Source organism: Thalassophryne amazonica, unplaced genomic scaffold (genome assembly GCF_902500255.1).
Source record: "Thalassophryne amazonica unplaced genomic scaffold, fThaAma1.1, whole genome shotgun sequence".
NCBI classification, from domain to species: Eukaryota; Metazoa; Chordata; class Actinopteri; order Batrachoidiformes; family Batrachoididae; genus Thalassophryne; species Thalassophryne amazonica.
The window spans coordinates 32,079-37,111 of record NW_022986494.1 but is presented as its reverse complement, the minus strand read 5'-3'; positions in this window follow the sequence as shown (position 1 = coordinate 37,111).

Sequence of the window (5,033 nt, the reverse complement as noted above, 5' to 3'; positions counted from 1 at the left end):
TGTGGTACGGTTTGATTCTGGAGATGTGGAACACCGGGTGGATCCGCAGTGATGCTGGGAGCTGGAGTTTCACTGCGGCAGGGCTAAGCACCTTGAGGATGCGAAATGGTCCCATGAACCTGTCCATCAGTTTTGGTGACTGTACCTGAAGGGGAATGTCCTTTGTCGACAACCACACCTCCTGCCCGGGCTGGTATGCAGGGGCCGGGGACCGCCGGCGGTCTGCATGGGTCTTGGCCCTTGTCCGGGCCTTCAACAAGGCAGAACGGGCAGTGCGCCGCACCCGACGGCACCTCCGAAGGTGGGCCCGGACCGAGGGCACACCGACCTCTCCCTCCACCACGGGAAACAATGGGGGCTGGTACCCCAAACACACCTCAAATGGGGAGAGGCCGGTAGCAGAAGACACCTGGCTGTTATGCGTATACTCGATCCAGGCCAGGTGGTTGCTCCAGGCCGTCGGGTGCGCGGATGTCATACAGCGAAGGGTCTGTTCCAGCTCCTGGTTGGCCCGCTCTGCCTGTCCGTTCGTCTGTGGATGGTACCCGGACGAGAGGCTCACGGTGGCCCCCAGTTCCCTGCAGAAATTCCTCCAGACGTGAGAGGAAAACTGGGGACCACGATCCGAGACTACGTCAGTGGGGATCCCATGCAGACGGACGACGTGGTGGACCAGGAGGTCCGCTGTCTCCTGGGCCGTAGGGAGCTTCGGGAGGGCCACGAAGTGGGCCGCCTTGGAGAATCGGTCCACTATCGTGAGGATGGTGGTGTTGCCCTGGGACGGTGGGAGACCCGTGACAAAATCCAGGCCGATGTGGGACCAGGGGCGATGAGGCACAGGAAGCGGTTGGAGCAGACCTTGGGACTTCCTGTGATCGGCCTTGCCCCTGGCACAGGTGGTGCAGGCCTGGATGTACTCCCGGACGTCGGCCTCCATTGACGCCCACCAGAAGCGCTGCCGGACAACTGCCACGGTCCTTCACACCCCCGGATGACAGGCGAGCTTGGAACCGTGACAGAAGTCAAGGACCGCAGCCCTGGCCTCTGGTGGGATGTATAGTTTGTTTCTTGGTCCAGTTCCCGGGTCCGGGCTTCGTGCCAGGACCTCCCGGACGATCTTCTCTATGTCCCAGGTGAGGGTGGCCACGATAGTGGACTCAGGCAGGATGGGCTCCGGTGGATCCGACAGTGCAGTTTTGACCTCCTCTTCGTGTACGCGGGACAAGGCATCCGACCTCTGGTTCTTGGTCCCGGGGCGATAGGTGATCCGGAAGTCAAAACGCCCGAAGAACAGTGACCAGCTGGCTTGCCTGGGGTTCAGCCGCTTGGCGGTCCTGATATACTCCAGGTTCCGATGGTCAGTGAAAACCGTGAACGGCACAGACGCTCCCTCCAACAGGTGTCTCAACTCCTCAAGAGCCTCTTTCACCGCAAGGAGTTCTCGATTGCCGACGTTATAGTTCCGTTCAGCCGGGGTCAACCTGCGAGAAAAGTAGGCACACGGGTGAAGAACCTTATCGGTCTCTCCGCTCTGGGATAGCACGGCTCCTATCCCTGAGTCAGAGGCGTCCACTTCAACCACGAACTGGCGGCTAGGGTCGGGCTGCACCAAAACTGGCGCAGTAGAGAACCGTCGTTTCAACTCCTTGAACGCGGCTTCGCACCGATCCGACCAGGTGAAGGGAACTTTTGGAGAGGTCAGGGCTGTCAGGGGGCTAACTACCTGACTGTAGCCCTTAATGAACCTCCTATAGAAATTAGCGAAGCCGAGGAACTGTTGCAGCTTCCTACGGCTTGTTGGTTGGGGCCAATCTCTCACCACCGCAACCTTGGCCGGATCAGGGGCAACGGAGTTAGAGGAGATGATAAACCCCAGGAAGGCCAAAGACGTGCGGTGAAACTCGCACTTCTCGCCCTTCACAAACAGTCGGTTCTCTAACAACCGCTGCAGGACCTGACGTACATGCTCGACATGGGTCTCAGGATCCGGAGAAAAGATGAGAATATCGTCCAGATATACGAAGACGAATCGGTGCAGGAAGTCCCGCAAGACGTCGTTAACCAAAGCTTGGAACGTCGCGGGGGCGTTGGTGAGGCCGAACGGCATGACCAGGTACTCAGTGACCTAACGGGGTGTTAAATGCCGTCTTCCATTCGTCTCCCTTCCGGATCCGAACCAGGTGATACGCATTTCTAAGATCCAGCTTGGTAAAGATTTTGGCTCCATGCAGGGGGGTGAACACGGAATCCAACAATGGAAACGGGTGTCGGTTGCGAACCGTAATCTCATTCAGCCCCCTGTAATCAATGCATGGACGGAGTCCGCCATCTTTCTTGCCCACAAAAAAGAAACCTGCACCCATCGGGGAGGTGGAGTTCCGGATCAGCCCGGCAGCTAATGAGTCCCGGATGTAGGTCTCCATTGATTCGCGCTCAGGTCGTGAGAGGTTGTACAGCCTGCTGGACGGGAACTCAACGCCTGGAACCAAATCAATGGCACAATCGTACGGACGGTGCGGGGGAAGGGTGAGTGCCAGATCCTTGCTGAAGACGTCAGCAAGATCGTGGTACTCAACCGGCACTGCCGTCAGATTGGGAGGGACTTTGACCTCCTCCTTAGCATGTAAAGCGGGAGGAACCGAGGATCCTAAACACACCCGATGGCAGGTTTCGCTCCACTGAACCACTACCCCAGATGGCCAATCAATCCGGGGATTGTGTTTCAACATCCATGGGAAGCCCAAAATCACGCGGGACGTAGGAGTTACAAAAAAACTCAATCTCCTCCCGATGGTTTCCAGACACCACCAGAGTTACTGGTTGTGTCTTGTGTGTGATTAAAGTGAGGAGGGTGCCATCTAGTGCCCGCACCTGCAATGGCGAAGGAAGCGCCACCAGAGGAAGCCCTACCTCCCTTGCCCATCTGCTGTCTAGCAAATTCCCTTCTGACCCGTTGTCCACCAGTGCTGGGGCTTGAAGGGTTAAATCCCCACTCAGGATTGTAACTGGGAGTCGTGTGGCAATCTGTGTGTGTCCCACGTGAATGTTATGACCACCCCCTTAGCCCAGTCTCTAAAGACGGTTGTTGTCGTTGTGGCCGTTTGGGACAGTTTTTCTGTCTGTGCTCCTTTGAGTTGCAGAGAAAACACTCCCCGCGGACCAGCCTCCTCATTCTGTCATCTGTTCTCGGTTTGGCCCTGTGCGTTTCCCTAGCAACGTCAGCAGGGGGAGCTGTTGCCCTACGGAGCGCTGCGGCTGTGGAGTGTGGGGAGTGCCCCTTTTCGAACCCGGAAGGGAGAGGGACGGCGCGTACCCAGCCACGTCTTTCGCCTCGCTCCCGACGGCGTTCCTCCAACCAATTGTCTAACCATATAACGAGATCGATAAGCCCATCTAAATCCCGCGGTTCTTCCTTAGCTACCAGATGCTCCTTCAGGACCGATGACAGTCCGTTTATGAAGGCTGCGCGGAGCGCAGCGTCATTCCAGCCGGACCTCGCAGCCGCGATGCGTAAGTCGACTGCATATTCGGCTGCGCACCGGCGCCCCTGTCGCATTGACAGCAGCATTGTTGAAGCGGTCTCTCCTCTGTTAGGGTGATCAAACACTGTTCTGAACTCCCCCACAAACCCAGTGTATGCTGATAACAACCGTGAGTTTTGTTCCCAGAGCGCCGTAGCCGGGGCGCGTGCCTTACCCCGACGCAAGTTAATAACATAAGCCACCTTGCTGGCATCAGACGCGTACATCACGGGTCGTTGTGCAAAGACGAGCGAACACTGTATCAGAAAGTCCGTGCACGTCTCCACACAACCCCCGTACGGCTCTGGGGGACTTATGTATGCTTCAAGGGATGGTGGGGGGGTTCGTTGAACGACCAGTGGAATGTCTGTATTCGGCACTGGGTCGGCAGGAGGAGGAGCTGCAGCAGCGCTCTGATCACGAGCTTCCACCTGTGCGGTGAGAGCCTCCATCCTGTGATTAAGGATGACGTTCTGCTCGCACATCAAATCCAGCCGAGCGGTAAAGGCGGTGAGGATTTGCTGCAACTCACCGAGCACGCCTCCTGCAGACGCCTGTGCACCCTGCTCTTCCATTGGCTGTCCAACAGATGGGTGACGCCCCTCGGGATCCATGACGCTGGCCGAGATATCCTGTTATCCTGTGAAAGTGTAGTGACACGGACCCACAACAGGGGGCACAAATGAACGGTCAATAGATGAGCCAAAAACGTAACAATTTAATGTTGTGAAGGTGCACAACGAATATACAGACAATCTCAGAATCTGATAAGTCAATCCACAAAGGTGACATGTGGGCAGGCTCGAGGATAGAAGACGTCTGTCCTGAGAAGAGCCGGAACCACACGATTTCCGCCGCCACCGAACCTGGTGAATACTGGAGCCGCCAAGTCCCGAATTCCCAGGTGATCACCGTCACTGTTGGATCTGGTACTGCTGGCGAAGAGCAAAGACAGTCAAGTGTGGGTGTGTGTACACCCCGTAACAACAACGGTGGGAATGCCACCTCCACCTTTAACACACACTCGTGCAGCGTCTGTTTAACCACTTATCTGACGGGACGTTAGGACGAAACAGTCGCGACCCACGCCGGTCCTCTGGTTGACAGCTGCAACACAATAGCTCTTAGAATCACTTTAATGCTGGCAGAGAAAATTACCTCCATAGAAGTACGATATCTCGGCGATGAGGTGGAGATGACGTCTGGGTTTTATGGAGTGAGATCATGAAGAATGAGTGACAGCTGTCAGGAAATAATGAGTGACAGCTGTCACTCCCGGCTGTGTCCGTGGCGGCAGCGCTCTCTCGTGCCTGAAGCCCGCACTTCAGGCAGGGCACCCTCTGGTGGTGGGCCAGCAGTACCTCCTCTTCTGGCGGCCCACACAACAGGGGGGAGTGTAACCCACATGACGTAGCTCTCCTACTTCCTGTTGTGGTTTTATTTTCACGGGTAATTTCCTTTATATATCCCTGCCCACTTTCACTTCCTCCTGCTTGACTGTGACTCTCACGG